The following is an 18,555-nucleotide window of genomic DNA, read 5'->3' on the forward strand; positions in this document are numbered from 1 at the left end:
ACTGGTAAGCAGTATGAAAAGTGCACAAAGAGGAGTGGCTGACAGCAGTGAATCAGAAGCTATTAGCTTAACACAAAGAGCTTTGAATTAGCTGGTAATTGCACTGGAAAAGATAACATAATGGAAGTGGCAAAACAGTAACATTCCCTTTCCACAGGACTCATTCAAAAGCCCAAAACCCTGAAACAAGTAACTGTGAGTCTGAGGCAGTAACCCAAAATATGCTATGCTACGGCATTTCATGATGAACGAATGAATGAACACTGCATCCTCTTCCAGCACTGACTGGATGCTTGCCACTGCTATTGTGGAATAATGTTGGGTAACAGACAATGCACAGAATCATAGAATAGTTTGGGTTGGAAGGGACCTTTAAAGGTCCAACCACCCTGTGCTGAGCAGAGGCAAACTGAGAAAACAGCTCTGGAGTGAAGTCACCCTGGAGGGAGGGTCTGCTGCCACTGAGGTAGTGGAGGGCTTCTGAATGGAGTAGCTTTTTTTCTTTCTCTGAAGCTTTTGCCATCTACTAGTAACTCCTTCCCCTAACCCTGATCCTCCTTGTATCCCTCCCACTTAAGGAGTAGGGTTAACCAAACCTCTTAGCCATGAGGACAGCCCACAGGTACTTATGGCTCTAACCCATCACTCTCCTTTGCCTAGCTTAGAAGCAGGTCTAGATAGCAAACACCATGCAGAAGAAGCTGCCAAACTGCCACATGCTGATTCATTCCTAAGCTGCCTAACGTTGCCCCATCTTGACAACGCTCCCACAGGGCAGCTATGCGCTCTAGGTAAGGATGACAAATGAAAAGGCTTCTCCGTTTCCTATAACAAAAAATCTTGCTGCTCCCCACCTTTCTTTAGAGCTGCAAAAGTCAGAAGCAGAGTTTCTTTATCTCTCCTACCTGCTGCTAGTACTGCAAATGGCAGAAAGTGCAGGCGCTATCCTTATCTGCAACAGCGCTGTCCTACATCGGGCAATAAAGGGAAAGAAAGAGTATTGTCAAGGTGAGAATAGGGAAAGGCTAGGCAAAGATTTTCAGAGAGAAAAAGACCACAAAAATATGAGGGGGGAGGAAATAAATTTAGAAAACAAGACAAGAGAGGGGGAGCCTAGGGAAAGAACCATTTGAAGACCCAAGTTGGGTCTGATCAGGGCACAAAGACAGAGTCCATAAAAATAGGATCAGAAGATATTCAAGAAAAAGTGGGATTCAGAAAACTTGCCAGAATGAGAGAAACGATACACATTTCCAAGTCTGAAATGTGAGAGAAGTGCATGAATTCACATTTAGAAACAGAATGCAAACACTATTATCCCTTTTTAGCCTAGGCATTTGTGTTGTTACAGTACTTAATTCATAAGATAAACTACTAAAATAAAACATACTTATTCTAACAGCTGCATCCTGGCTTAAACTCTACAATTAAAGTGAGTCTACACTGCACCCAGTGATGTGATTTCACCTGACATTTGGTCAAAGCCATTCTGTAAATACCCAGATCACCGCGTATGACACAAACTTTTTTGAGAAAAAGTGTCATTATTGGTTATTCAGTTTACACCAGGCTCCAGCCATGACCATCACACTGACATGGTACTCCAGCCTGGTTGATGTGACCTAGGGTGTAGGTACTTAAGCAGCTCCAGATTTCCAACCGAACTGTAGAGCTAACTTTAGTGATGTGAAGGTGCACTGTGTCTTGCAACACAAGCATGGTTTTCAAAAGATCATAGTTTAAAAAGAAATGTATGCACTGACACTTCAAATTCAAAAATTCAAATATGTTCTCTATGTGTATTAAGTTGCTTATATAAAATGAATACGAAGGAAAAAAACATTACATTCCTATAGTACCTCACACTCCTGTAATCTGCAGAATTTAGCAGGAACACAGGATCACATCCCGGACTAGAAAACCATAGACCTATGGTGATGAAAACAATCTGCATCAATTTGAAGTGACAATGCAAATTCTACATCTAGGAAGAGCTGGGATGGAGGGCAATTAACTGAAAAAATGTTAAGAGCACATAAATTGAGTAGCTACTAAAGAAATGGAAATGGCAAATTAAATAATAATTTTTCATTAAGTATGCCATCAAAATAATTTTTAAGGCTTAGGCTGAACTGTTACAAAAAGTACTGTTTTTTCTTGAAAGTCAGAAAGGAAGGAGTACCTAATGAACACTGCTGCTAGCATTTGATTAGCTTTTAATAGTACAGATTCTTACACAACTCTATAGAGTCTCCATTATTTGGACTGCTTCGTGGAACTTACAGAAACTCAAAGAAAAAAACCTAAAGAGACAGAGTAGAAGGACAAAGATATTTACTCAAGATCTGTTAAGCAATGCGGAAGGTTTGTTCACTTGCTTCAGAGTCAAGTTCCATATAATATGAAAAATACTGTATTTATACCAGCATCTAGTCTGCAGACAGAGGCAAAATAAACCCAGTCATCATGGCAAAATCCTGATCCTGCAATGAAATTAGAGGAAATATTTTCAGGTCTACTCACCACAAGAACAACTTACACCTCTGTTTTCAAAGTCTTATTCTCATACAAGAAGATAAAAAAAATTCTTCTTTTTCCTCAATAATTTTCCATCTCCACATTGGGACACACAGTTCAAGAGGTTATTTTACTCCCTGTATGTGTTGAGATAAACCTGGAGTGGAAGTATTTGCAAAAATACAGAAAAAAAAATCCCCAAAGGTAGCCAGTGTAGCTGAAAAGGCCTCCCCGCAGCTCACAGTGAGAAAAATATAGTAAACTCCATTTAAACTCACATGGACACTCCATACTGGCAAAAATGATTCCCAATTATATTATAACATTGCACAGATCCAGTGGGTTGAGCAGGTTCTTTATCCCAGCTACATGTAGCTTGCACGGCTTTGCTCCCTCTCTCTCCATCGCAAATACACAGGATACAGAAATGCCAGACTTGGCAAGAGCAGGCTGATGATATTACTGAAGAGGGTTTACTTGATAAGATCATCATCTGGTTTTGGACTCTTGGGTATGCTCCCTTCCTCAGCAGAGGAACAGTAGCCCCTGATAAATGTCCCTTTGTGTGCAGATTCTCCCCTCTATATATGCAAAGACATTTCAGTCCTGAGTCTGTCTGGTTTTTTGTTGCTTCTTATAGCTCCTATACAGTTAGAGGTATATGGATCATTGTATATAATGCAATAGAAAGTGGTACAATTGAAAATACAGCTTATGCAACTCAGATTTCTGAGAGAGACGCTATTCCATAGGGTAGAAAAAGAAACATTTCACTATCACCTACACCAATCTTTCCCTAAGACTTTTTGGAATCCTGAAAGATGTTATGCTAACATTTTATTTTTTACAATATTGTTTGCATAACTGTGATATTTAAAGAAAATATTTAATAGACATTTGTACGTTTACCCAATATTGTAGGATTTCTTTTTTACTTGGAAAAAGTGAAAAACATCAATGCAGCCTGTGATGTTAGTGAATGCAAAAAGATCCTAAAGTTAACTTAATATGAGGACTGCTGTATTAATATTGATGTAATGAAATACATTACATGAAAAAAAGTTTTGAAAATTATTCTTTTTAACTCTAAAAGCAAGAGCAGTGAGATCATCTGTGGCTGTATCTGTGGTGTCTTCTCAGTTTACAGTACTTATGCTTAGAGATAGAAGGATCTATTTTCATCTCTCATTTGTGTAACAGCAGATAAGTTATTTGCTTTCTATTAGATATGCATGCTCAGAGCTATGAAACCACTGCTTAGCTGTTGATTTCTAGCTAAGAGTATGTGAGCCAAACTGTCCAAATGTCTTGCAAAAGAAGCAGATATTTTAACATGATTTTCCTATTTCCTTTCAATGTTTGCAACAAAATTCTGAAAGAACAAGACTACCAAGAAAAAGAAAAAAAATCTCAATAAAGATTAAAATTTATCAGTATTTAGTGTGACAATCCAAAAGACCTAGTTACTGCTGAAATTAGGTAGGTGAGAAAGAGACTGAGACAAAGGGAGATTGAATGCCATGCTCCACTGCATGCATGCAATATATAGTCACATCCATTATAAATACAATTTATATGAAAAGTAACATTATTATAAATAGAGACAAATGTAGTATAACTATAATGTACAATATCAAGATTCAAATTAATAATTTCTATAGATTTGCTGGGGATGGCCATGCATAACAGACACATGGCTCTGCACTGCTTTGGCACTTGTGAGTTATGTGCTTATCTACATCTTCTATGATCAAGTACCAGCAGTGATCAACACAGCTTTTTAACACTGGACCAGACAGGAACTGACTGCTGGTTTTGGACACGGACCACAGTACCCTCACTCACCCCTTCAGTACCTCAGGCTGGACTATCACACTGCTTTCACTAGCAGCTACATCTTAGCATAGCCAAGACTTTGAAGCCAATATAAAGAGTGATGGCCACTTATACAGCAGACTTGTAACTTTGAGTGAAATAACCCTTGAACAGAGATTGAGCACAAGTCCTGTGCACTACCTTAAATCCTACTCTGAGGCTTACATAAGACTTAAGTAGAATACTGGCCTCGTGGCAGCCTTCTGTACAGGAATTATCATGACCTTCTCATGAGTAAATCACAGGGACATCATGTATGTAAAGCATATCCCAAATTGTTTTGCCTTACCACTTTCCCTTTTACAAGCACATGTTTTGAATATGCCACGGTTGCTTGGACAGATGCAGTGACTGGGGAGCCTGAGAGCCACGACTGGCACACTTTCTGTAGCAGTAGCATCTAGACTGTCTTTCTCCTGTAGAATGACCTCCTGAGACCGACTCTTCACTGCTTAGACCTTAGTCCTGTAGACAATGACTGAGAACAAGTCCACACACTCTATGGCCTTACTGGAAATTTCAGCCTAAATAAAAAACTCAGGGCCTTGGAGTAGGTTGGTGCTAGTACCAGAAGCCCTAACTTTCCCTGACAATTGCAATCACTGCTTCTGAAAGAAGCAGAAGTAGGAAAGTATTTCTGGCAAAGCAGAGTCATTAAACAGGTAGTGTCAACAGTGATCAAAATAATTTTAATTTAAAATATATCTGGGCTACAGAATTATTTTCTCTTTGAAATATTAAAACTGCCCCTATACTATGACGGTTTAAAAATACTAACGCCATTTTAGAACAGCTTCTTATTATCCCTTATCCTGCAATGGTGACTTACTATAAGAATATAAGTAGCATAGCCTACTATTAAGTATCTAGAATTAAAATGGTTAAGTACATAGGAAATGATCATATCGAAAAAGATGCAGGTTGAAATCTTTACTCCCCTGCTAATAAAATCAGCAGTTAACAAAATTAAATATAATAACATAAAAACTCCCCTAAAAATGTCTGTTTCTCTCTTCTTCCCAATTAAAAAAAATCACATGCATCAATGCAAAGAGAAAATTTCTATTTTAGCCATGACTATTCTTTTCAAGTACATAGATACTTTTCAACTTGTCAATTCCTCTCTGAGAGGCACACACAATTTGCTGTACAAGGAGTCTTGGAGAAGGACAGTTTGATTCTACCAGTTTTATTCCCCATATGTTTTCATCTGAGTTGACAAAGTATATTAACAAGATACATAATGCATTAGCTTAAAAGGAATGGAATATTTAGACAAACAAATCCTACTTTTACATAATGAATGTTCCAGTTAGTGGTTTCAAAAATCAAGCCTTCCAACATAAGAAAAAGCTTGAACTTTCATGCAGCACCCTCAAGCCTGAGACCACTCCTTTGCAGATTCGAGTCCTTCTGCATAAAAGCCAGTTTTCTACCCTGTCTCCTGTCCCCTGGACACTGTTTCCTTGTGCAGCTCATCTGCCACGTGCCCTCCCCCTATTGCCTTCTATGGCCTCAGTATTCCCCCTCAGTGGCAAGTATTGTGCCATATCCAAGCTCCCAGTGACTGCCTTCAACAATGCCCAGAAGCAAATGTCAGAAAAATATGAGCAGAAAGGTACATACACTTTCCTACACACATCTGGTTTCTAGCTTTCTGTCTTCCCCCTACTGATCACACATTATCTGCCAGTAAAGCCTAAGCTGAAGCTCGAAAATTTCAAGTTACAGTAGAAGTACTAAGGTCATAATGAAATAAAAGGAAACTCCGTGTTTATTAACTTCATACTGACTTAAAGTGAATAAATGTGAAAGTATTAATAATACTTGGAGAAGAATGTCATATTATACTCCATACATGTTTTACGTTTTTTCACGTTTTGTAAGTAGTTACAAATATGTTAGAACTTTAAATCAGTAAGATAATTTCATCCAAAAAAGAAGATTCACCTATGTCTGGGTTGTAACATTAGCATCTTACACATATCTGAGAATACATTTATAAATAAGCACACACAGCTTACAAAGTCTTCCACTGTGCCAAACATGGTCATAATATGTTTAGGTACTTTCTATATGCTTATGCTGTCTTCTCCTTTTGACACCCAATAAAAAATACTGGAAATTACTTTCTTAAATGAGAGACATATTCAAAAGTTAGTACCAAAGAAACTCCTATAAACAAGTAGTTCCAACCTTTGCAAACTCCCATGTAGTTGTTTCTCATGCATATCACAATAACAGTTCCAAGAAACTCTCAAATAAAGATGCATAGGTACTTAGAGAAGGCCAGTCTTGCAGCAAACGTTTTAGTTATAATCTTTGAAAGTCCTGGGATTAGTAAATTAGATCTAAGCCTACCTCCTAAGGGACCTTCAATATCATGTATAATCTCTCTGTAACTCTGGAAGTAACACTACTTCCTTTCTCTCACCTTTTATTGACCCATCTTTTTAGATAGTAAGCAATCCAGAGAGGGGACTGCAACTGTGTTTGCATGTATAGACATATATATAGAAAATATAAACCAGATACTCAGATATACATTATAGATAGATGGATAGATAGATGAATGGATAGATAGATACAGAGAGAGATGCATGTATATACACAGATTTTTATTTATCTACGAAGTATAGTATCTAGGACAAAAGGATCTGTGTCAATAGAAACCAACAGCTTCTAGGTTATACTGTAATATACGTAGCAAAAAAATAACACATCTTGGCATTCTGAAAGGAATGCCCTTTTCAAGTATTCTGCATCTTTTTTGTCTCTGGCAAGTAGGCTTGCAAGGGGGTTTTGATTATGTTGCTGATATGTACTCCATATCACCTTTTTGGAATAGTTAAACAAAGCACAGACCCTGTACCCTCTGAATAATATTAAAAGACAGCCAGAGAGAAAGACACAGAGGACTGCTTTCAAATACAGTGCTTGATGTTTGAGGCCTTTGCTTTCATTTGATTTTAGAATTTATCTAAATTCAACCATTGCATATTTTTACTCTTAAAATTGTTATGATCAACAAATTAAGGTAGGTGGGAAAATATTTGTTTATATGTTGCTTTTTATCTCTTAGATACACGCAAAAAATAGCAAATGATACCCTCTGAAATGCTGAGTTCAGTTGTTCCAAAATATTACAGGTAGAAGAAAGCAAACCATTCACTCTCGTCTTACCTGCCACCTAAGCACCAACAGAACACCTTTTTTAATTGATTGTCATCTTGACAGAAATATTTAGATCAATTACAATTATTTCAATTTGAGTGGTAGCCCACTCTTCAGTGCCATTCCAGGACAAACATGTCAACTATTTTTACATCCTTGGATCCCAAGAGTCATGCATTGTTCTTTGACTTTATTTTGCAATCACCCATTTAGACAACTCCTGACAACTATACACTGGCAGTGCATGCAATAAAATTACTGCTGTTCCTCCTTGTCATGAACAAATGAAATAAAACCTGTAAGAGCAAATCAATGTCCACTCTTTTTAATGACCATAATAATAGTAGGAAGAAGCAGGCAAATCACTATGAAGACTGCGAGTAGAAGGTTTAGTTTTGTCAGTTGTTTCCAGTAGCTGTTTACATTTTGCATGTTCATAGAGTACTCGGAAGAACAAAATAATTCTGTTTGAAAGCTACAACACAGACCTCACAATTATCATACCAACAGTACACTTCTGTATCCAAAAAGCTCTAAGTATTCTCATGGAGAAAGAGAGGCATCACATCTCACCTGTCCTACACCATGAAAGCTTGGTATAAATAGTGTAGAATTTAAAAGCACTACACAATAAAGATACCAGTGTCTGACAAAACCATTATTTCACCGAGAGGTATGATACTTCCCTCCGAAAGGCAATAAAAAGTAAATTCCACACTGCACTGTACATAAAGAACAGTTAAAATGAAAAATTTGTTATGTGACATCCCATGTTGTTAACAATATAGGCAGATCAAGATAAGTGGGTGGATTTGGATCATCATCAGAAGACACAAGGCCATATTTGCCAGTCTATTATGTCATGTTTCTTGAATTCATGATCCTAAGAGTGCAATAACTTTTTATGACATGATGGAGAAGTTACATTTTATACATGCTCCAAATACACAGGCAAGATAAATGAAATAAACTCAGCAACCATATTGTATTTTTAAAATGTTATTGAGCAGTGTAGCATATGGATAATTCTGAAATTTAAAGCATACAAACCATCATAAAATAGTAATGTAAAGCAAACTGTGATTGTCAGATGATTTATGTTCAATTAGCCCCTACCCTTGCCTTGTAAACCAAAACAGTAGGATAATATGATTAAGAAAACAATGCTAGAGATTCTTCATTAAGCACCAAAATCACATATAATATTTCTGGAACTGATGATTGATTTGAAATCCTATCCTCTTTCAGAAACACCTAATCCCACTCAGAAGGGTTATGACATTTTAGGAGCAATGTTTATTCACATTTCCCTTCAGTCATTCCTATCAAGAAGTAGATTAAAAAAAAAATCTACAAAGACTAATTTTGAGAGAAAATGGTAGTAAAGTTGTTAGAAGACAACCCAGTTTTATTTGAAAATTTTAACTTTTATTATTTGGCCAATTATTAGTTCCTTTGGTGTAACTGCATTTATCTTTAGCCACTAAAAATGTATACAATATTGCACATCCAAACCTATGCTTTAACAATATGCTAATTATACAGTTCAGATGATCTGGAAAGAAATCCATTTTGCACTGATGATATAAGGGAGTGACAGTACAATTTACATTAAGAAATGTTTTCTCATTTTTCTCAAAAATTGGTTTGCACTCAGCCGGAGAAATCTAAATTCGACCAAGAGGCATCCCTCGCTGCTTCTCCATGGTTACAAAATAACATGACAATCTGAATGATGAAAAAGATGCACATAAGAATGGGTTACAAAAACTTCTCTGGACACAGGTACACAGGGAGTCAGTGTTTTCATTTGTAATCTGATTAAAGAGATGATTATTGTATAGAACAATATTGCATGCTAGTAGCAGACAATTCTCAGTGACATTACTTCAAACATTTTGAATTAGCTATTCCAATTCATCTAAATTAGCCCCCAGGGCAGTTGACCACTCCACATTCCTGACTTTTATGGGAAGAACTCTAACTGGAGAGGCTAATATAAAAGTTCCCCTCCTGCTTAGGGCTTCATTCACATACCTTCCTTCACTTCAAGTTTTACAGTGCTGTACCACAGTGTGCTTTTGCACACATTTTCCTGCCACGTTAATACCAACCTGTATAGATAGAGCTTGAAAGAGAGTGATCAGTTCATTGTAATTTTCCTTTTAGTGTTCAAAGGATACAGACTGCATTGATGGGGAGATGGCACAGTGAGAATTCTGCTTCTTGGCACACTGTTTTTCATCAGACATAGAGACACAGACATTGAAGCACATGGAACTGGTGGGCTAAAAATAGTCTTGATTTATTTATTTGACTCAGAGATATCTTGCCAGATATAGTATGAAAAAATTCATACCTGTAATTTATCCTCAGACTGATACATTTTATTACACTGTGGATTGGTGGGGAAACATAGAAAATTATTTTCACAAGTTTTTTGGACCATGTAACTGTACAGACACAGCTGCACCACTATTGAAATCTAGTCAGATTTTATGTAATATTAAAACTGTACCTATGCATAGCAAAAATAAACTAACGCATTCTAATGATGTGCCACAGTAAGACTAGTTAGTGTTTTCTTAGACGCAGAGCCTAAAACAGTATGGCATCCAGAAGCACAGACCCAGAGTTTTTCAAGATTATCAGCAATAGTGGACAGAACAACAGAAAAAAGATCTACAAGGATGGGTAATTCAAGTAGATGATTACAGACTATCACACCAACCACTTTTTGTTTAATAAAGGATGTTTATTTACATAATTTAGAGTCAAGCTATTAAATATTTCCATCAGACAAAATCTGGCATTTTAGAACATTTGGCATATGAAAACACCATCTTTACGAAATCACGTCCTGGTTTCTCTTTTTATTATACATTTATTTCTCACAGGGAGGAACAGAACTTGAACACCAAACTAAAATAAGCATTATTAGAAGACTTAACAATAACTGCAAAGACAGAAGCACATAAGCCTGAGGATAAAATAAATCTATCATAATGTAATTCCAAAAAATAAAAATGAGGTTAATGTGAAACCTATGAAAATTAATATCAAGATTTTAATTGACCTCAGCAGGTTTCAGATAGGCCTTGCATGTTCAACATGATGGTTCAGTGTAATTTTGTAGTGTTTCTACACTCCATCACCAGTTCACCCCCTCTCAGCGGTTTATGGATTTCCACAGAAAACTGAAGTGTCTGAAATGACTCTCTGAAGTTACTTCCTTCTTGGCACAGATATGTTTTCAAAGGCATTTCTGACTATGCAAAAGCAAATTTTTACAGTTACTGTTCTTCTTTTAAAAAGAGAAAGTAATGAAAAATGTGCAACTCTGTAGTGATTTTCTCTGGAATATGTTAGGGTCATAAATTGTGGACTCTGGGGAAAAAAATACATAGAGGAAATGAATGGCAATTTAAAACACATCTAAAATTCACTACACTAGACCATTTCAACCTTACAAAAAATAAAATTTTCAAAACTACATTTTGCTTTTCAGATCACTCGAGTGACTTCTTAACTACAAAACGTTCATCCAAATTAAGATTCTATTGTAGCTTTTTAAACAACATTTTCTGGAGGAAAGTGCTTGCATTTTTTGTGCAGAAAAAGTTGTTGGTTTGTTTTCAGTTTTTTTCTCCATGAGTTCAGGATTCCAACAGTTTAAGAACTAGTGACAGCTTAACAGCTCTTTCACCCTTACTCCACTCCACAAAATCTGAAAGCCACCCTCTAGAAACTGTGAATTTGATCAGTATTTCAACCTAAACACTTCACCATTTAAGGTTTCATAGGCAGAAAAACAGTATGATAAATTAGACTCACTATGTCTCTGTTCACTTTCCTGGTATTATCTGCTTGAAGCTAAGAGAAGTCATAATTTGTCAGTTGCTGTATCATAGTCCTTTTAATGGTACAAAAGTGTGTACAATGAATTAGTTGAGGATAACACCTCATAGTTGTCCTTGTCCCCTTGTTCCACTTTTGTTCTTTTTGTTTTTACAGGAGAGAATTGTAAAATGTTTGCAGAAGTTGAAGAGATAATTAAAAAGTCTTTATTTATAATGGAGTGCAATGTTAAAGGCGATGGGAATTCTAGAGACAGCCCAAACATTTTAAGTGCCCCTGTCACAGTGACTGTCTTGTGATTCAGGCGTTTGATATCACATACCTGAAAGCCCCCAGTGCCTGCTTTTGCAGTCTTGGCCCTTCTCTTGCACTAGGTCTGTGAAACAAGAAGGGAAAAAAATGAATGCCTCTCCATAAAAAGGCCACATCCTCTGCATTCAACACCACAATGCTGACACTGTACAAGGAACATATGGACAAATGATTACCTGATACATGTTGTCCAGTTCCAGAAATGTAGGCTGCAGTTGCTGTGGTTTTTATACCTTATACCTCTCCTTTTGGCATTTCTGTTACACTACTGGCAGCACCCAACAGGAACTATCTTATGTGCTCCATCAAGTAAAATTTCCATTTGGCCTTTTTATCTCATGACTGTGGGACTCTGCACAAGTAATAATATAAAATATCTCTCACCTGCAAACGATTTACAATAAGGTAATCAATGTATTTCCTGTGATCCACTTTACCATGCAAGAAAGTAGCATTCAATGTGTGGAAATATTTACAACAAATTCCAATCCTTATGGCTTTTATATTATTGCTTTCTCTCCTTGTAAACATATGTTTACACTCAGAGCAGTTACACCAAGAAAAGACCATTCAGGAGTTCCTTTATTCACCTACCAAAAGGCATTGCTAATAACAGAACATTTTCTAGGGTTCTGCCCGAGGGCTCTGGGGTTTAAACTGCTGTGTTGGCCTTTGCTTACCAATGGAGAAATGTTGATACCAATTATTTTATCTCGCCCACCCTGCATGCCTCTTGTACATAATGACATTTTTGAGGCTTTAAATCTCTTTGCTAAAGGCACTAAATGCAGATGTGTGCTGGGCTTGAGGCTTGTAAATTGTAGAAGGGAATACAGAGGCTGGCTAAATGAACGCTGGTCAAAGGACTGAGTCAAATCGCTCTGAATTCACAATCTAAAGCACACTAATGGACAGTTACCAGAAGTTAAATGTATGAAACTTGCTAACCCACAACAGCATGTTCACATATCTGAACCCTAAACCATACTTTTTCTATACTAAATGATTTTTGTTCTCCTGTGCTTTACATATTAGTTAGAGAAAATAATTATGCTGTAAATTATCTTATCTACTTGAAAAACAATTGGGAGAAGATGGGCCAGAACTGGAGAGAGGAAAAGGGTTATATGGGCTATTTACCCCTGCCCCAGCTTTGTATTTCATATTAAATACAAAGAAAAGCATAGGAGAAAAAAACAAAACAAAACCAAAAACAAACCAAAACTAACAAATTACTGGATGTCCCAGTAACTTTCTCCTTCCTCTTTCCTGGGAGCATGTGGGTGGACAAGAGTGTGTGCATACAGACAATGCAGGAGTGTCTCCATTTTCTTCAGTGGTCCCTTATCTTTTTACCTTGTCTGATGTTATGTGTTCTACCAACCTAATGTACCTCTTGTTATCAAACCTCCTTATTGTTACAAGGATAAAACTTTTCTTTACACAATAAACCAAAAAGTTCATTCCCACTACACAGAGCATCGCTCCTTTTTTACAAGGGTCTTTCAGTTTTCTTCTTTCTTCTTATTCATCTTTAGTCTCATCTCCTCAGACCTGTCTCTTGGTTTCCACGAAAACAGTCAGAGAACCTTAAAATTAAGAGTTACTGTAATTACCCATGCAGTACATCAACATACTGTGTACTGCAAGGAAATCTATTAGGAATTCTTTTTCTGATCTTATTTTTGTTACTTTTATCCAATGTATTATAATTTCACATTGAAATATCTAGATAGAATGGAGTTCAGCAATCTTGGCCACCTGAAAGCAAATAGATCAAAAAATTCTAATAAAACTGTATCCAGCTCAAGTAGCAACAAACATCTTAACTTGTTCATCTCAAAATCAATAACAAAAACATTTTTAATTTCTTCTTCTCAATATATGCTTTCAAAGTTGATTATTTTATGTTTTTCCCTAGTTCATTTTCCCTTTTACACTTGGCTTTTCTATGCATCTTTGCATCATTGCAATGATGTTTGCAATTACTTCCAGCTTTTTCATTCATATGTACTTCATTACGCTCTTCCAGATGTCATTCAATTCTGGCAACACCCAAACTGCTTGTTAGTAACACTTTTAATAAACTGTAGTTTAGAGACTGCCATATATATACAGCACCAGACCATATTTTGACTGTCTAGCACCATTTATGTTCAAGCATTTAAACTGGATGCATGTGGAGAATAAAATTTTGTGTACCAGTTTATTGATATTTGACTAAAATCTACAGATTCTACATCTACATCTAAATAATCTATATTTCTTAATTATCTGTATTTGTTAATATTCACTCATGAATTTTATAATGCTCTCAGAAAAAAAAAAATTATTCTTTCCTGGTAAGATTCGTCATCTTCCTTCCTTTCATCTCTTCACCATAAAAGTGTCCTTCTTATAGTTTGTAGCCATTGTAAAGTTTTTATAGACTGAAAAAAAAAATCAAAATTTAAGTCCTAAACCAAATATTTTTTGTAAAGCACACCAAAGAAGCTATTGAAATCCTTGTTACGAAAAGCAAGAAATATTTTTTATAAAGAGCTCATGTTTTTCACAATCTTGGAACAAATAGTAAAGCAAATTCTACTTTGAAGTTGCCATTTTGCGTTGAACCCCCAAACAAATGAGAAGGCTCCATAGTCTTCAAAAGATTTGCACAGTGTTTCCTACAGCTCACATGGCCAAATGGATATTGTTCCCAACTATCCTGGTATGAATATGTGCTAGACTGACCAGATCCAGGTCATACTGACACACAGATTATTTTGTGGGAAGTCTCAACCACATGAAACAAATAACATCACCAAATGCAATCAAGCTACATGCTGCTCAATCTACACCTACTGTGTGTAGGTCTACCTGTTCATGCAAAGGTGCAAAAGTACCTCTCACCTCTTGGTGACATCTGCTTTTTTCTTCCCATTCACCTATGCCCCTGGAATGCTAAGCCAAAATTATCCCAATATCCTGTCTATTGTACTACAAATTTTGGGTTGTCTGCCAAAGCCTCAAACTATGTTTAAGGCCACTGAATTGTCACAAGTGTGACAGACACTTAGATTTAGCTTGTGTTTCAATTCTGGTAACTGTAATCAAAGATCCCCAAGAAACTGCTGTGTAATCAGGAAACGTACCATGGTAAGAACACGGGGCTGCTACATCTACTTCAGTCTCTTAATTTTGGTGCTAAGGTTTTCCCATGCTTACAACATGCCTTCAGAAAGCACAAGGAATGCTTTTGCATTTCAGATTCACATTTTTACTATTACAGAATGTGATTATTTTGGATTCACGTCTCATCCCCCATCACTTCATACTACCTAGCCTGAAGGTGGCAATCAAATTTTGAAACTGTAGTGTTTAAGTTAGTTTACCCCATTTGAAGTAAGTCTAAATGAATTTCAACACTTTTTTTTTGGTGACAATTTTCAAGTCCAAAAGGACTTGCTGATTTTTGTGTCATATCTTACCATTGTAGGTAAACCAGTATGGTTAGGGTCGGCCTCTTGTCTTTCATTCGTAATTATTCTTTAACTTAGTATGTGTCCAAAATTCCCAGCTGATCTCAGCATACATTTATAGGTTAATATTTAAACCATATAGATATTGATTAATATGTGAATGCACTGCACCACTGACCCTAGAACTGTGAAATAAAGACTTTGTTTGAGCAAAGGGAAGGGGGATATCTCTGAATGTTTTCACTGATGGTTCCAATGCAAATAAAAATTTAATTACTACATAATCTCACAGTTTCAGCTAATAAAAACATAGCATTTTGATCCAAGAGCTTTTCTTGAATTCTACTGCTAATAAAAGCGCAGTTTTTATAAAAATATCCTTTGCAGTTTCTCAAATGCAACAGATGGTTGCGTCTTCTCTTGAAAAATATGGAAATAGTGTCATGCATCTCAGAAGTAGTCCATCCATAAGCTCGTGTTTCAAAAGACTATGATTAAAGATAATGTATCTTCTGACAGATTACCGCCTGACTATGAAAGAGAAGTATGTAACATCAAATGAGCTTTCACTTATCCCCAATTTCACACCCAGTCATCATATATATCATAAAATATTGGTATCCCGGTATTACTCCACTTTTAATTTCTCCCAAAGGATGATCCAGTCAGTAGTAAACTCTTCTCTGAATTAAAAGTCACAATTGGTTGAAACCGAACATTTGCACACCAGGCACAGAACAGAGTTACACATTTATAGGGTTTTTATCCACATTTGCATGTGGTACTGGGGCAGTTGCACATAATTAATGCATGGGGTTTTTACTTATTATCAGAAGTCTGTTACTGAAGTAGGTAGCCCCAAGTCCTGCAGGGAATGTCACATATCCTCTAGATGTCTCTGGAGATTAATTCTGAGAACATTATAACTCTGAGCAGGGTCCATTGTAAGGAGTCAATCGTTATATTAGCATTATAGCTGTTCTTCAATATTTGCTCTGTTGGAAGAAACAGAATATCTTTGTGCCTGCAGTCTTGACTCGAGGCTACCCTCCACATGCACACTAAGCTGTTATTTTCTTTCAGATATGTTTCTATCTTGAGATTTACCTCTTCATTTTAGCAATAGTATTTACTTTTGTTAACATCTCAGTTACTTACAGTAATATACCATAGTTCTATAATATTCTTTGATATATCCATATTAGAAATTATGCAGGCAAAATATTGGGTGAAAGATGCATGGTTGAATTTCCACTACGGGAATCTGCTTCACAAAGCTGCACATTACACTACTGATTTTTAGTATCGTTATACTAACAACTATTAAAATGTAAATAGACATACACTTTGGATCTACACACTTTATTTTACGATGTTTGCCATGGAAACAGAACAGTCCCTGGGGATAATAGTTTTCCGTAATTTTATAAGTGATTGTACAGCAACTTCTGCAGACAAAACACAGTCTACTACATGTAGTACCATACTGCTTCTCTGTATTGGACCAAGGCATAACTTATCCAAAACCCACTGGTGTCACTTTCCATTTAGTTCAGCTGGCTTTGAACAGGCATTTACGAGACACCCCCAGAACAGCACAGCTGCATTTGTGCAGATATTCCCATCAGAGGGAATGAAACAACACCCTTACAAAGAGCACAGATGTTGAGTTTGAGAGCCATACTGTGGGCACATGGCAAACCGAAACATAAATGGACATGTTTCCCTGAGAAGAACACACAGACCTCCATTTTTGTAAACTGAAAATGCTACAGAAAGATACTTGTTTGCAGCAACAAAAAATGCCATCTCTTGTCTCAAACAGTAATCTGTATTAACTGGAAATAAGCTATCATTCAAGAAAAGTGCAACTGCTTTTCAGTAATTTTGATCTCCAGCTATTACTTACCTTAATTTGTGTTTTGTTCCATTAAAAACACATCATCAAGAACAAATGTGATCAGTGTAAAAAGACATGACAATAGAAAATGTCGTGCTACCTTTGGACGAGATAGAAAAAAAGCCTGCACGGTATTGTACAGTAGCCACTAGCTAATGTATAAACTCCTTAAAAGTAAATTTACTTCATTGTAAAAACAGTGCTTTGAGCAACCTTGGTGCTTCTCCTTAAGTATAAGCAGGGAGAAAAGAAGAAATAAAAGACACCTTTAGATGAGAGGTTATGTCGTCTCCAAAATCGAGTAAATTTAGTTGCTGTTGCAGCAGAGGAATGTGATAGGAAATTTTAGAGTTGAAGGAGAAATGTCACAGTATTTTGATAAGAGAGCGATGAACTTTTTTTCCCTTGTGCCATTATCAAGGCGAAGCGAACAAAATACATCATTTATAACCCACCGCTCTACCATTATCTCCTGGTGAGACACTTGTTTTAAAACACACAAGGACCTTTTTTCTCTAAGACTAAAGCTCTCTGTGAGGCTCAGTCTTCCTTTATAACCATGAAAGAAAGTTGACACTTGTGTGGGCCAAAGTTTCCAGGCAACCACACAAGGGCACTTATACACCCTCCAGGTCACCCCTCATTCTGAAGTACAGAGGAAGCATATGAACAGTGTGTGTCCCTTTGATCACAGATACCATCTAAAACTGATGTGGAGAGAAAATCCTGCACTTTGGAAGAAAGGCACTACAGTCTCCTCAAGGCTTTTTCTTACCTAATATACTCGGAAACTAAAGGTTAGCATGGTAGTACAGAACTGCTAAAATATTTCTGTCTTACTAGCTGCGAAGTGCCACTGACTCCCTCCTGACGTTTAGTACTCTTGTCCATGTATTTTCCTCCCTGGTTTTGGTTTGCTTTCAGTTGGGTTTTTTGTTTATTTTGTTTTGGGTTTTTTTTTTGCTTGTTTGTTTTTAAATATTAACCTCCAACACAACAGCTCAGTTGATTTACTGTGCAAACCTATGCTCAAGCATCCAATTGTGTACGAGCACCAGAGCGGTGTACTAGAGAGAATTCAGTAGAGGAAACTTCAAGTACTATTTATAGACATAGACAAAATTCCACAACCCTTCCAATATATCAAATCCACTATCTAAATAGAAAATAAAAAATGTATCCTTTTATTTTATGTTGAAAAAGAGGGAAAATATTTGTAGTCAAAGCCTGGTGCCAATTAGTATAACCAATGTCTTCTTAGTAGAACAAAACGTCTCTTTAAGTAGAATTAAATGTACATGATACTAAGTTACCAGATCAGAAGATAACAGGGAAGATATCATGGTACAATATTCTGAAGACCCCCTCATTAGTACTCACATATTTTATTTGTCCTGTAGTATAAAAGTCAGATTCAGACATAAGCAGTCAATTTAACTTATTTCATGAAAACAAATA

The 18,555-nt window shown here is 36.5% G+C and overlaps 1 protein-coding gene across 4 annotated transcripts in view; it reads right to left on the minus strand.

Moving 5' to 3' along the window:
- ZFPM2 (zinc finger protein, FOG family member 2) overlaps positions 1 to 18,555 on the minus strand; it is a 307,827-nt gene that overhangs the window by 164,714 nt on the left and 124,558 nt on the right. Inside the window, exons 1-2 of one of the 4 annotated variants that reach the window (XM_032698285.1) lie at positions 11,913 to 11,941; positions 11,747 to 11,800 (exon numbers count right to left, since the gene is read on the minus strand). The exons of the other annotated variants lie outside the window; for them this stretch is intronic. The gene's annotated coding sequence lies outside the window, so the exon portion shown is untranslated. Of the gene's footprint in view, positions 1 to 11,746; positions 11,801 to 11,912; positions 11,942 to 18,555 lie in introns of those variants that run through there. 4 annotated transcript variants of the gene reach the window in all.

The sequence above is a fragment of the Chiroxiphia lanceolata genome, chromosome 1 (assembly GCF_009829145.1).
Source record: "Chiroxiphia lanceolata isolate bChiLan1 chromosome 1, bChiLan1.pri, whole genome shotgun sequence".
NCBI lineage: Eukaryota > Metazoa > Chordata > Aves > Passeriformes > Pipridae > Chiroxiphia > Chiroxiphia lanceolata.